The sequence below is a fragment of the Mesoplodon mirus genome (assembly GCF_964341445.2).
Source record: "Mesoplodon mirus genome assembly, chromosome: 5".
Lineage (NCBI taxonomy): Eukaryota > Metazoa > Chordata > Mammalia > Artiodactyla > Ziphiidae > Mesoplodon > Mesoplodon mirus.
This window is the reverse complement of record NC_138980.1, coordinates 18,978,581-18,993,868: the sequence shown is the minus strand read 5'-3', so window position 1 is coordinate 18,993,868 and position 15,288 is coordinate 18,978,581.

Here is a 15,288-nt window from a genome sequence, read left to right as displayed (position 1 = left end):
CTCTACTCGATGGATGATGCATGTTTGCATCCAGACATCTCTGTCATCTACTTTTCTGCTTGTAGAACCCCAGTCGTCTGACAGCCTTTTCTTCAGTTCATCCCACCTCTGTCCTCTTCAGTCCAAGCTGACAGTGCTTCTGCTGTGATTGGATCCATGTCACACACCCATAATCTCTTTCATAACGACTGTCCAGCCACACCTTTGGTGTTCTGTCCTGAACACACGTTCTCATTTTTTTTGCAATATGAATAGGCTGAGGATTTTTGGCCTTCAAGTTCTGCTTTCATTTTGCATAATAATTTCTTTTTCAGTTGTCTCCCTCTCACACTTTACTATAAGCAGCAAGGAGAAACCCAGTCACAGCTTCAACGTTTTGCTTAAAAATATCCTCCGTTAAATATCCAAGTTCATTACTGACAACTTTTACTTTCTACAAAACACTAGAACACAGTTTGGTCAAGTTCTCTGCCGCTTTGTAACAAGGACTGCTTTTCCTCCAGTTTCCAATAACATATTCCTCATATCCATCTGAGACTTCCCCAGAAGCACCTTTAACATTCATATTTGTGTCAATATTCTGTTCATGATGAAATATATATAAACAGATACATATATAGGATATATGTGTATATATATATAAACAGATATATATATAGCATATATATATATATATATATATATATATATATATATGAGCAGATATAGTGATAGGAGCTTTCTGTACAGTTCTCTCTTTCTGAGCTATCAGAAGAATCACCTTGAATGACCATTTTTGTCTCTTCAAGACAATCTAGGCTTTTCTAACATGCACCTCAAAACTCTTCCCATTACCTAGTTCCAAAGCTACTTCCACATTCTTAGGTATTTGTTACAGAAATAGCCAACTTCCTGCTACCAAAATCTGTTGGAGCTGCCATAACAGACTACCTCAGAATGGGTGGCTTAAACACAGAAATTTATTTTCTTACAATTCTGGAAGGTAGATGTCTGAGATCAAGGTGTCAGGGTCGATTTCTTCTGAGGCCTCTTTCCTTGGCTTCTCCCTGTGTCTTCATGTGGTCCTTTGTCTTTATTACTGGTTTTGGCTGAAAAATATTCCATTGTATGTGTATATCACACTCGTTAATCCATTCATCAGCTGATGGACATTTGAGTTGTTTCCATTTTGGGGCTACTGTAAACAATGCTGCTGTGAACATTTGCATACAAGTCTTTGTGGGGACACGTTTCTTTTGGAGATGATTATCATATGATGTAGTAAATCTATGTTTAACATTTGAAGAAACTTCCAAACTGTTTTTTCAAAGTGATTGCTGCATTTTAAATTCCCGCCAGCAATGCATGAAAGTTTCCATTTTGCTGCATTCTCACCAGCAGTTGTTACCGTCTGTCTCCATCTGTAGCCATTTCGGTGGGAGAGAAGTGGTATTTTATTGTAGTTTTAATATCCATTTTCCTACTAAGTAATGATATTAAGCATCTTTTCATAATATTGGCCATTCAGATTTCTTCTTTGGCAAAATGTCTATTCAAATATTTTGCCATCTTTACTTGGATCATTTTCCAAGTTTCAGTTCTCTACGAATTCTGGGTACAAGTCCCTGATCAGATAAATAAGTTGTAAACATTTTCTACCAATCTATGGATTATCTTTTCACTTTATTGATATTCTCTTTTTGAAACACAGAAGGTTTTCATTTTGATGAAGTCCAATTTATCATTTTATCTCCTATGCTTTTGGTGTTATATCTAAGAAATCTTTGCCCAACTCAAGATGTGATATTGTGATTTATAAGAAATATATATTTGGTCTTTGTCTCTATTCCTGGCACAGTTCATGATAAGAGCACTAAGAGCATCTTTTTTTCCAATGAGGTGACTGGGTGGACTTGTGGATGGTTCCTGGATGGGGACTAGTCACCAGAAAGACCAAACCATAATTAGAAGTTTGGGTTTTCCAGCCCCACCGCCAGTTCTCCAGAGAGGAGAAAGGGCTGGAAATGGACTTAATAATTGATCATGCCTATGTGTGGCAGCCTCCATAAAATCCCAATAGCATGGGGTTCAGAGAGGTTCCAGGTTGGTGAATACATCCATGTACCAGGAGGGCGATGTACCACAACTCCACGGGGACAGAAGCTCCTGAGTTTGGGACACTTCCATACCTCACCTGATAAATCTCTTCATCTGGCAGATCATCTGTATCCTTTATCATATCCTTTATTGTATAATAACCAGTAAACATAAATACAGTTGAACTTTAGAAAACAGGTTTGAACTGTGTGGGTCCACTTATATGAAGATTTTTTAAAGTGAACGCTACTAGAGTAGTACAAGATCTGCAGTTGGTGTATGTGAAACCATAGATACAGAGGGCCAATTGTCAAGTTATACTCAGATTTTCAACTGTGCAGGGGTCCCCACGCCCAACTCCCACATTGCTCACTGTTTAACTGTGTTTCCCTGAGTTCTGTGAGATGTTCTAGCAAATAAGTGAATCCAAGAGGGAGGAGGTCATGGGAACCTCTGATCTGCAGCCATGTGGGATAGTTGTGGGGAAACTTGGGACCTATTACTTGTGATTGGCACCTGAATGGGGGGCAGTCTTGTGGGACTGAGCCCATAATCTATGGGATCTGAGATGCTGTCTTCAGGTACACAGTGTCAGAATTGAATTGAATTGTAGGACACTCAGCTGGTGTCACAGAATTCCTTGGTGTGGGCAAAATGCTCACACACCTGGGGTCAGAAGTGTTGTGAGTGTAATAGTAGTGTGACAGTAAAGAAGAAACCCACAAGAGGCCGGGTGAGGTTTTTCTTACACACAGGTCTCAAAGATTTATTCCTATGTTTCTCTTCTGGGAACTTTATAGTTTTAGCTGTTACATGTAGGAATATAGTCTAGTTTGAGTTAATTTTGGTGTATTGTGTGAGGTAATGGTCCAACTTCATTCTTTTGTGTGTGGCTATCCCGTGGTACTAGCATCATTTATTGAAAAGACTGTTCTTTACCCCATTGAATTGTGTTCGCACATTTGTCCAAATCTAATTAACCATAAATGTAAGGGTTTATTTCTGGAATCTCAATTCTGTTCCATTGGACTATGTGTCTTATGCCATTATCACTCTGCCTTAATTACCATAGCTTTGTAGTAAGTTTAAAAATTGGGAAATATATGTTCTTCAACTTTGTTATTTTTTAAGATTGTTTTAGCCATTCTTTGTTCCTTGTATTACCATGTGAATTTTAAGGTTAGTTTGTCTATTTCAAAAAAAAAAAAAGACCAGCTGGGATTTTGATAGGGATTGCATGGATTTGTAGAATCAACTTGGGAAATAGTGCCATCTTAACAATATTAAGTCTTCCATCCATAGACATAAGATAGTTTTCCATTTATTTGAGTCTTCTTTAGCTTTTGGAACAATGTTTTGTTGTCTTCCGTGTACAAGTCTTGCACATCTTTCATTCAATGTGTTCCTGTGTATTTTATTCTTTTTGCTGATAAGTGAATGAAATTATTTTTCTTACTTTCATTTTCTGACTGTTCATTGCTGATTTATAAAAATGAAATTAATTTTGTTATATACATCTATCCTGCAACATTCCTGAACTCCTTTTTTAGTTGTAGAAGCACACACATGCGTGTGCGTGCATGCATGTGTCTCTTAGGGTTTTTCTATATATAGGAACTTGTTCTATGTGAATAATATAGGAACTTGTTCTATGTGAATAAAGACTGTTTTACTTATTTTCCAATCTTGATTTTTTTTCCTTCTCTAATCTCACTGGATAAAACCTCCAGCACAATGTTGAATAGAAGCAATGAGAGTAGATTTCCTTCTCATGTTCCTGATTTTAGGTCGAAAGTGTCTAGTCTTTCGCCACTGACACCACTACGTATAATGCCACCTGTGGATATTTTGGAAATACTCCTTATCAGGTTCAGGAAATTCCCTTCTATTCCTAGTTTATGAAGGATTTTATTATGAGATGGTGGTCGATTTTGTGAAACATTTTTATGCATCTGCTGTGATGATCATTTGCCCTTTATTCTATTATTATTGTGAATTATGTTCACTGAGTTTCAGATATTAAACCCACTTTGCATTCCTGTGGTAAATCCTACATGGTCATGGCATATAATTTTATATTTTGCCAGATTTGTTTTGCTTTTATTTTGGGTTTTTTTGTTTGTTTGTTTTTGTTATTGTTATTTTTGCCCTACACGGGGCTATCACTGTTGTGGTCTCTCCCACTGTGGAGTATAGGCTCCCGACACACAGGTTCAGTGGCCATGGCTCACGGGCCCAGCCACTCCGCGTCATGTGGGATCTTCCCGGGCTGGGGCATGAACCCGTGTCTGCTGCATTGGCAGGAGGCCTCTCAACCACTGCCCCACCAGGGGAGCCCTGCTTTTATTTTGTTGTTTTGAGGGATATGAAAAATATTTGTCTGTAGTTTTCTTTTCTTGTGATTTGTTTATCTGAGTTGTATCAGGATAATCCTGGCCTCATAGAATGAGTTGAAAAGTGTTCCCTCCCCCCCCCATTTTCTGGAATAATTTTTAAAGGATTGATATTATTTCTTATTTAAATTATTGAAAGAATTCACAAGTCTACTCATCTGGGCCTGTGCTTTTTTATTGTGGAAAGTTTTTAAACTTTTTCATTTCAAATAATCATACATTCACAGCAAATATATATATATATATATATATATACATACAGGAATATTCCATGTACCAGTTTCCCCAAATGGAGATGTGCATGTGTGTGTGTGTGTGTATATCTCTACGTGATTTTATCACATGTGTAGATACACATAACCAACACAACCAAGATTCAGAACTCTACCATCATCCCAAGGCCCTGTAATGCTACCCTTAATAACCACATCTACACTCACTGCTTTGAGAAGATTTTTAGTTCTTATCAATATTTCTTACAAGAAGATTTAAGTTTTCTGTTTCTTCTGGATTCAGTTCTGGTAACTTTTGTCTTTGTTTCTAAGAATTTTCCATGTCATCTTAGTAGTCTAATCTGTTGGCATGAAGTTGTTTATACCACTCCCTTAAAATCCTTTTGATTTCTGTAAGGGTAGTAGTGATAGCCCGTCTTTCATTTTTGACTTTATCAATTTGTGTCTTCTCTCATTTTTCTTGATTAACATGGCTAAAGATTTGTCCGTTTTTAAAAATGTTATCAAAGAACTAACTTTTGGTTTTATTAATTTTATCTGCATTTTTCTCTTTCCTATTTCACTTACTCCCACTATCATCCTTATTAATTCGTTCTTTCTGCTTACATGGGTTTAGTTTCCTCTTCTTTTTCTCGTTTCTTAAGGTGGAAGGGTAGGTTATTGATTTGAGATATTCTCCTTTTCTAATATATGTGTTTTAAGCTGTACATTTTCCTCTAAATATGATTTTATCTGCATTTCATAAATATGGTTTCTTATGTTTTTTATTTACTGCAGCTCAATTTCTTAATTGTCAATTTCCTTTGTGATTTATTCTACTCATTGGTCATTTGAAAGTGTGTTAATTTCCACAGATATGTGGATTTCTTAAATTTCCTTATGCAGTTGAGATCTATACATTAATTAATTTATTAAATTTATGAGAATTGTTTTATTGTATGGCATATGGTTTATCCTGGAGATGTATACTTGAGAAGAATTTGCATTCTGGTGTTGTTGGATGGAATATTTGATAGATATCAGTTTGGTGTAGTTGATAGATAGTGTTGTTCAAATCTTCTACATTCTTGCTTATTTTCTAAGGAAATTGTCTAGGTGTCTTATTGATTACTGGGATTGGTCTTGGAGTTGCAACTATTATTGTTGAATTGCTTGCCTCCCTTCAGTGTGGTCTGTTTTGCTTCACGTATTTCAGGGTTCTGTTGGGTTCATATATATTTATAACGGTTATATTTCTTGATTGCAACGTTAATTGTAATAAATATTCATGGTCTCTAGAAACATTTTTGTCTTAACATCGATTTAACCTGATATTAAGATAGGCTTTCATGCTTTCTTTTTGTTACTGCTTGCATGATATATCTTTTTCTATAATCTTACCTCTAAGGTATTTGTATATTTGAACCAAAAGTGTCTCTGTTAGGACCCTCTAGCACTGTTGGTGAGAATGTAAATTGATAAAGCCACTATGGAGAACAGTATGGAGGTTCCTTTAAAAACTAAAAATAGAACTACCACACGACCCAGCAATCCCACTACTGGGCATATACCCTGAGAAAAACATAATTCAAAAAGTGTCGTGCACCACAATGTTCATTGCAGCTCTATTTACAATAGCCAGCATATTGAAGCAACCCAAGTGTCCATTGACAGATGAATGAAGAAAGATGTGGCACAGATATACAATGGAATATTAGCCATAAAAAGAAACGAAATTGAGTTATTTGTAGTGAGGTGGATGGGCCTAGAGTCTGTCATACAGAGTGAAGTAAGTCAGAAAGAGAAAAGCAAATACCATATGTTAACACATATATATGGAATCTTAAAAAAATGGTTCTGAAGGACGTAGGGGCAGGACAGGAATAAAGATACAGATGTAGAGAATGGACTTGAGGACATGAGGATGGGGAACGGTAAGCTGGGATGAAGTGAGAGAGTGGCATGGACATACATACACTACCATATGTAAAATAGTTAGCTAGTGGAAAGCAGCCACATAGCACAGGAAGATTAGTTCCATGCTTTGTGACCACCTAGAGGCGTGGGATGTGGAGGGTAAGAGGGAGATGCAAGAGGGAAGGAATAAGGGGATATATGTTTACATATAGCTGATCCACTTTGTTATACAGGAGAAACTAACACAACATTGTAAAGCAATTATACTCCAATAAAGATGTTTAAAAAAAGGTAACAAACTGACAAATCTTTAACTACAATGACTACGAAAAAAAGGGAAGACTCAATTTATTACAATCACATATCAAAGTCGAGACATTAAATGACTTTACACATATAAAGAAAAATGATTCCAACATAATTCTGTGAACAACTGTATACCAACTTCTTAGATACATGGATGAGCTGGAAACATTCTTAGAAATAGAAAAACTACCTAAATTGACTCAAGAAGAAATAGAAAACCTGAACAGACTCTTAAAAAAGCAAAGAGTTTGAGTCAGTAATCAAAACCTTCCCAATAAAAAAGCCCAGGACCAGATGTTTTCAAAGATGAAAACTCCCAAACATTTGAGGAAGAAGTAACACTAATTATTTTCAAACTCTTCTAAAAAATAGGCAAGGAAAGACTTCCTAACTCATTCTACGAGGCCTGCATAACCCTGATAGCACAAGCAGATAAAGCCACTGAAACACAAACTGCAGAACAGTATGCCTTATTAATATAGATACAAAATTCTCTACAAACTTTTAAGAACCATATCCAGAAGCTTATCAAAGGATTACACATCATGACCAACTGGGAATTATCCTAGGAATGCAAGGGTGGTTCAACATCCAAAAATCAATGCGATACAACACATTAATAAAGTGAAGGAAAAAATACTTGATCATTTCAATTGATGAAGGAAAAGCATTAGACAATATCTAAGAAAGTTTCATGACAAAAATATGCAACAAACTAGGAATAAAAGGGAACATCCTCAATATGATAAAGGGCATCTATAAAACCTCAGCTAAAATCACACCTAATGGTGAAAGACTGGAGGGAGATCAAGATGGCAGAGTTAAGAAGTCAGAGAGCGCACCTCTCCACTGCCCCAGCCCCAAACACATCAAAAATACATCTACATGTGGAAGAGTCCTCACTGAAAACTGGCAGAAGGACATCTGTACAACCCAGCCGTAAGAAAGATACCCATGTAATCGGGTTGGAAGGAAAACTTAGCAATTGGATTGGGACCTGTGCCCCTGGGATGGGACTCAGAGGAAAAGGGAGATTGCATGAGCAGACATGTGCCCTGGGGAGTGAGCAGGTCAAGCCACAGACTGGGTGTCCCATTCCTGGCATCCTAGATGGAGGAGACAAGTCCCCTTCACTGGTTGGAAGACCACTGCAATAAATAAAAGGGTGGAATAAGTCTGGTCTCTGCTCATGAGGAGCGCAGGCATGCTGGATGGCCGCCAAGGCAGGGCAAAGAGATGTTCACAACAGAACGGCTTCACAACAGAACAGGGGTAGCCGAGGCAGGGTGCAGTGTTTAGCTATGAGAGACAAAGGGGGCTTGCGACTGAGACTGCGTCTGAATGGAGCCATAGATACCTACAAAGGCAGTGCATCAAACTTGTCTGTGCCCAGGCCCAACTTGCTTAAGCAACCCCTCCTCTGGGGCAAAAGTTCCAGTGCAAGGGGAGGGAAAACTGCACACACTTAAAGGGAAGAGAGCCACCCCAAGACTGACCCTCAGGGCTTCTGCTCTAGCAACTTGCACTCAGACCCCTGACAGGGTGCTGGTGGCCACTGAGCAGAGAGCAGGTCCCACATCACACCGGGCTCCAGCTCTAGCAACTCCATCTCCAGCCTCACCCCCTACCATGGTGATAGTTGCCAGCACACCCCGAGGAAAGTTGTGATAGCCATCCACGTCAAAGCCAACCTTCCCACTAAATGTATTAGGCACACACAGTTTGCATAGGGATGCTCCCACATAAGAATATCACTTCAAGACTGAAACTGGTAACTGATTCACACAATTCAGAAAATTAAAAGGCAGAGGAAATAATCTCAATTAAAAGATCAAGAGAAACCCTGAAAAAATGATGAAATAAATAATTTACCAGATAAAGAATTCAAAACATTGGCAATAACGATGATAACAGAATTAGGGGAAAGAATAGATCTAAACACAAAACATTTTAACAAGAAACTAGAAAATATCAAAGAATACCCAGTTAGAAGTTAATCATCCAATAGCTAAAATAAAAACACACTAGAAGTAATGAATAGCAGATTATGTGATACAGAAGAATGCATAAGTGCTCTGGAAGAAAGAATAATGGAAAGCACACACTCAGAACAGCAGACAGGAAAACCAATGTTTAAAAATGAAAATAAGAGATTACTGTGATAGCATTAAGAATTCCAACATTTGTATTCTAGGGGTTCAAGAAGGAAAAGAGAGAGAGAAGGGGATCAAAAATCGATTTGAAGAAATTTTGGCTAAAAACTTCCCAAAATTAATGAGGGAAATAGATATCCAGGGACAGGAAGGACAGAGAGTCCCAAGTAAGGTGACCCCCCAACAGATCCACAACAAGACACGCCATAATTAAAATGGAAAAAGTTAAAGAGAGAATTCTAAAGGCAACAAGAGAAAAAGAGTCCTATACAAGGGAACACCCATAAGGCAACCAGCTGATTTCTCTGCAGAAACTTTGCAGCTAGGAGGGAATAGCATGACATATTCAAAGTGCTGAAAGGGAAAAATTTGTAACCTAGGATGCTCTACCCAGCAAGATTATCGTTTAGAATAGAAGGAGAGATAAAGAACCTCTCCGACAAGCAAACACTACAAGAGTTCATCTACAAAGATCAACCAAACTAAAAGCTGGTTCTTTGAGAAGATAAACAAAATTGAAAAACCATTAGCCAGACTCATCAAGAAAAGAAGGGAGAAGACTCAAATCAATAGAATTAGAAATGAAAAAGGAGAAGTAACAACTGACACTGCAGAAATACAAAAGATCATGAGAGATTACTATAAGCAACTCTATGCCAATAAAATGGACAACCTGGAAGAAATGGACAAATTCTTAGAAATGCACAACCTGCCAAGACTAACTCAGGAAGAAATAGAAAATATGAATAGACCAATCACAAGCACTGAAATTGAAACTGTGATTAAAAATCTTCCATCAAACAAAAGCCCAAGACCCGATGGCTTCACAGGCGAATTCTATCAAGCATTTAGAGAAGAGCTAACACCCATCCTTCTCAAACTCTTCCAAAATATAGCAGAGGGAGGAACACTCCCAAACTCATTCTACGAGGCCACCATCACCTTGATACCAAAACCAGACAAGGATGTCACAAAGAAAGAAAACTACAGGCCAATATCACTGATGAACATAGACGCAAAAATCCTCAACAAAATACTAGCAAACAGAATCCAACAGCACATTAAAAGGATCATACAACATGATCAAGTGGGGTTTATTCCAGGAATGCAAGGATTCTTCAATATACGCAAATCAATCATTGTGATACACCATATTAACAAGTTGAAGGAGAAAAACCATATGATCATCTCAATAGATGCAGAGAAAGCTTTCGACAAAATTCAACACCGATTTATGATAAAAACCCTGCAGAAAGTAGGCATAGAGGGATCTTTCCTCAACATAATAAAGGCCATATATGACAAACCCACAGCCAACATTGTCCTCAATGGTGAAAAACTGAAACCATTTCCACTAAGATCAGGAACAAGACAAGGATGTCCACTCTCACCACTCTTATTCAACATAGTTTTGGAAGTTTTAGCCACAGCAATCAGAGAAGAAAAGGAAATAAAAGGAATCCAAATTGGAAAAGAAGAAGTAAAGCTGTCACTGTTTGCAGATGACATGATAATATACATAGAGAATCCTAAAGATGCTACCAGAAAACTACTAGAGCTAATCAATGAATTTGGTAAAGTAGCAGGATACAAAATTAATGTACAGAAATCTCTGGCATTCCTGTACACTAATGATGAAAAATCTGAAAATGAAATCAAGAAAACACTCCCATTTACCATTGCAACAAAAAGAATAAAATATCTAGGAATAAACCTACCTAAGGAGACAAAAGACCTGTATGCAGAAAATTATAAGACACTGATGAAAGAAATTAAAGACGATACAAATAGATGGAGAGATATACCAGGCTCCTGGATTGGAAGAATCAATATTGTGAAAATGACTCTACTACCCAAAGAAATCTACAGATTCCATGCAATCCCTATCAAACTACCACTGGCATTTTTCACAGAACTAGAACAAAAAATTTCAAAATTTGTTTGGAAAAACAAAAGACCCCGAATAGCCAAAGCAATCTTGAGAACGAAAAACGGAGCTGGAGGAATCAGGCTCCCTGACTTCAGACTATACTACAAAGCTACAGTAATTAAGACAGTGTGGTACTGGCATAAAAACAGAAAGATAGATCACTGGATCAGGATAGAAAGCCCAGAGATAAACCCACGCACATATGGCCAACTTATCTTTGATAAAGGAGGCAGGAATGTACAGTGTAGAAAGGACAGCCTCTTCAGTAAGTGGTGCTGGGAAAACTGGACAGGGACATGTAAAAGTTTGAGATTAGATCATTCCCTAACACCATACACAAAAATAAGCTCAAAATGGATTAAAGACTTAAATGTAAGGCCAGAAACTATCAAACTCTTAGAGGAAAACATAGGTAGAACACTCTATGACATAAATCACAGCAAGATCCTTTTGGACCCACCTCCTAGAGAAATGGAAATAAAAACACAGATAAACAAATGGGACCTAATGAAATTTCAAAGCTTTTGCACAGCAAAGGAAACCATAAACAAGACCAAAAGACAACCCTCAGAATGGGAGAAAATATTTGCAAATGAAGCAACTGACAAAGGATTAATCTCCAAAATTTATAAACAGCTCATGCAGCTCAATAGCAAAAAAACAAACAACCCAATCCAAAAATGGGCAGAAGACTTAAATAGGCATTCCTCCAAAGAAGATATACAGACTGCCAACAAACACATGAAAGAATGCTCAACATCATTAATCATTAGAGAAATGCAAATCAAAACTACAATGAGATATCATCTCACACCAGTCAGAATGGCCATCATCAAGAAATCTAGAAACAATAAATGCTGGAGAGGGTGTGGAGAAAAGGGAACACTCTTGCACTGCTGGGGGGAATGTGAATTGGTACAGCCACTATGGAGAACGGTATGGAGGTTCCTTAAAAAACTAAAAATAGAACTACCATATGACCCAGCAATCCCACTACTGGGCATATACCCTGAGAAAACCATAATTCAAAAAGAGACATGTACCAAAATGTTCATCGCAGCTCTATTCACAATAGCCCGGAGATGGAAACAACCTAAGTGTCCATCATCGGATGAATGGATAAAGAAGATGTGGCACATATATACAATGGAATATTACTCAGCCATAAAAAGAAATGAAACTGAGCTATTTGTAATGAGGTGGATAGACCTAGAGACTGTCATACAGAGTGAAGTAAGTCAGAAAGAGGAAGACAAATACCGTATGCTAACACATATATATGGAATTTAAAAAAAAAAATGTCATGAAGAACCTAGGGATAAAACGGGAATAAAGACACAGACCTACTTGAGAATGGACTTGAGGATATGGGGAGGGGGAAGGGTAAGCTGTGACAAAGCGAAAGAGAGGCATGGACATATATACACTACCAAACGTAAGGTAGATAGCTAGTGGGAAGCAGCCGCAGAGCACAGGGAGATCAGCTCGGTGCTTTTTGACCGCCTGGAGGGGTGGGATGGGGAGGGTGGGAGGGAGGGAGATGCATAAGGGAAGGGATGTGGGAACAGATGTATATGTATGACTGATTCACTTTGTTATAAAGCAGAAACTAATAAAAAAAATTTAAAAAAAAAGAGTTCATCTATACTACACCTACCCATAAATAAATGCTGAAGAATATAATCTAAATGTAGAAGAAGTAAGAATCTATAGGAAAAGGAAAATCACACTCATAAAGGCAAATATACAGTAAAGATTGAAGATCAAAAACTGAAATAAGCCAGCACATTGAATAAAAGACAAAGAAGTGTAAAATCAACTATAACTACAATAAACAGTTAATGGATAAGCATTAAGATGTAAACTATGACATTGAAACCACAAAATGTGTGGGAGGGGAGTAAAGACGTGTAGATATTTTAGAATGTGTTTGAAAGTAAATAACTACCAGTTTAAAGCAAGTAGATACAGCTACTTAGTAAATATATGTCAATATATATGAACCCCATGGTAACCAGAAATCAAAAACCTACAACAGGGACACAAAAACCAAAAAGAAAGAAACACAAGCACACTATTAAAGAAAGTAATCCAAGCACAAGGGAAGAAACAATAAAAGAAGAAATGAAAGGAGAAGAACTACAAAAAGAACTGGGAAAAAAGTAATAAAATGGCAATAAGTACATACCTATCAATAATGACTTTAAATGTCAGAGGACTAAATGCTTCAATCAAAAGACCTAGGGACGCTGATTGGATTAAAAAAAAAAAACTAGATGCTTCAATATGCTGCCCATAAGAGACTCGCTTCAAGGCTAAAGACACACACAAATTGAAAGTGGGGGGATGGGAAAAGATATTTCATACAAAGATAAATGACAAGAAAATGGGGATGGCAATACTATCAGATAAAATAGGCTTTTAAACAAAGTCTATAAGAAAAAACAAAGAAAGGCATTATATAGTGATAAAGGGATCAATATAAAAAGAGGATATTACAATGTTGAACCAATACAGGAGCACCTAAATATATACAGCAAATATTAACAGACATAAAGGGAAAAATGGACAATAATATAATAATAGTAGGGGACTTTAAAACCCCACTTATGGTGGTGCAGTGGTTAAGAATCTGCCTGCCGGGGCAGAGACTGTGGGTGGCGGAGGGGGGAAGCTTCAGAGTAGCGGAGGAGAGCTCAGCTACAGGGATGCAGAGGGCAAGGCGGAGAGATTCCCACAGAGAGGGTTGGTGCCGACCGCCTCTCACCAGCCCGAGAGGCTTGTCTGCTCGGCCGCCGGGATGTGCGGGGCTGGGAGCTGAGGCTTGGGCTTCGGTGGGAGCGCAGGGAGAGGACTGGGGTTGGCGGCGTGAACACAGCCTGAAGGGGTTAGTGCACCATGGCTGGCCGGGAGGGAGTCGAGGAACACGTCTGGACCTGCTGAAGACGCAAGAGACTTTCGCCTCCTTCTTTGTTTCCTGGTGCACAAGGAGAGGGGATTAAGAGCGCTGCTTAAAGGAGCTCCAGAGACCAGCGTGAGCCGCTGCTAAAAGCGTGGACCCCAGAGACGGGCGTGGGAGGCTGGGGTTGCTGCTGCCACCGCCAAGAGGCCTGTGTGCGAGCGCAGGTCACTGTCCATGCCACCGTTCCAGGGAGCCTGTATAGCCCACCACTGCCGGGGTCGGGGAATCCAGGGACAGCTTCCCCAGGAGAGCGCACGGTGCGCCTCGGGCTGGTGCAATGTCGCACCGTCCTCTGCCGCCGCACGCTCGCCCTGCCTCCGTGCCCCTCCCTCCCCCCAGCCTGAGTGAGCCAGAGTCTCCGAAGCGGCTGCTCCTTTAACCCTGTCCTGTCTGAGCAAAGAAGAGATACCCTCCAGCAATCTACACACAGAGGCGGGGCCGAATCCAAAGCTGAGACCCGGGAGCTGTGAGAATAAAGAAGAGAAAGGGAAATCTCTCCCAGCAGCCTCAGAAGCAGCGGATTAAAGCTCCACAATGAACTTGATGTACCCTGCATCTGTGGAATACATGAATAGACAACGCATCATCCCAAATTGAGGAGATGGACTTTGAGGACAAGATTTATGACTTTTTCCTCTTTTTGTGAGTGTGTACGTGTATGCTTCTGTGTGAGATTTTGTCTGTACCACTTTGCTTCCACCATTTGTCCTAGGGTTCTATCCGTCCATTTAAAAAATTTTTTTTTCTTAATAACTATTTTTCATTTTAATAACTTTATTTTCTTTTACTTTATCTTCTTTCTTTCTTTCCTTCCTTCCCTCCTTTAGACAAAGAATCATCCCAAATTGAGGAGGTGGACTTTGAGAGCAAGGTTTATAATTTTTTCCACTTTTCCTCTTTTTGAGAATGTGCATGTGTATGCTTCTCTGTGAGATTTTGTCTGTATAGCTTTGCTTCCACCATTTGTCCCAGAGTTCTATCTGTCATTCCTTAAAAAATTTTTTTAATAATTATTTTTATTTTAATAACTTTATTATATTTTATCATACTTTATTCTATTTTACTTTATCTTCTCTCTTTCTTTTTTCCTACATTCCCTCCTTCCTTCCTCCCTCCCTCCCTCCTTTCTTTCTTTCTTTCTTTCTCTTTTTCTTTCTTCTACGAATTCTTTCTTTCTACTTCTTCTCCCTTTTATCCTGAGCCGTGTGGATAAAAGGCTCTTGGTGCTGCAGCCAGGAGTCAGTGCTGTGCCTCTGAGGTGGGAGAGCCAAGTTCAAGACACTGGTCCACAAGAGACCTCCCAGATCCACATAATATCAAATGGCGAAAAGCTCCCAGA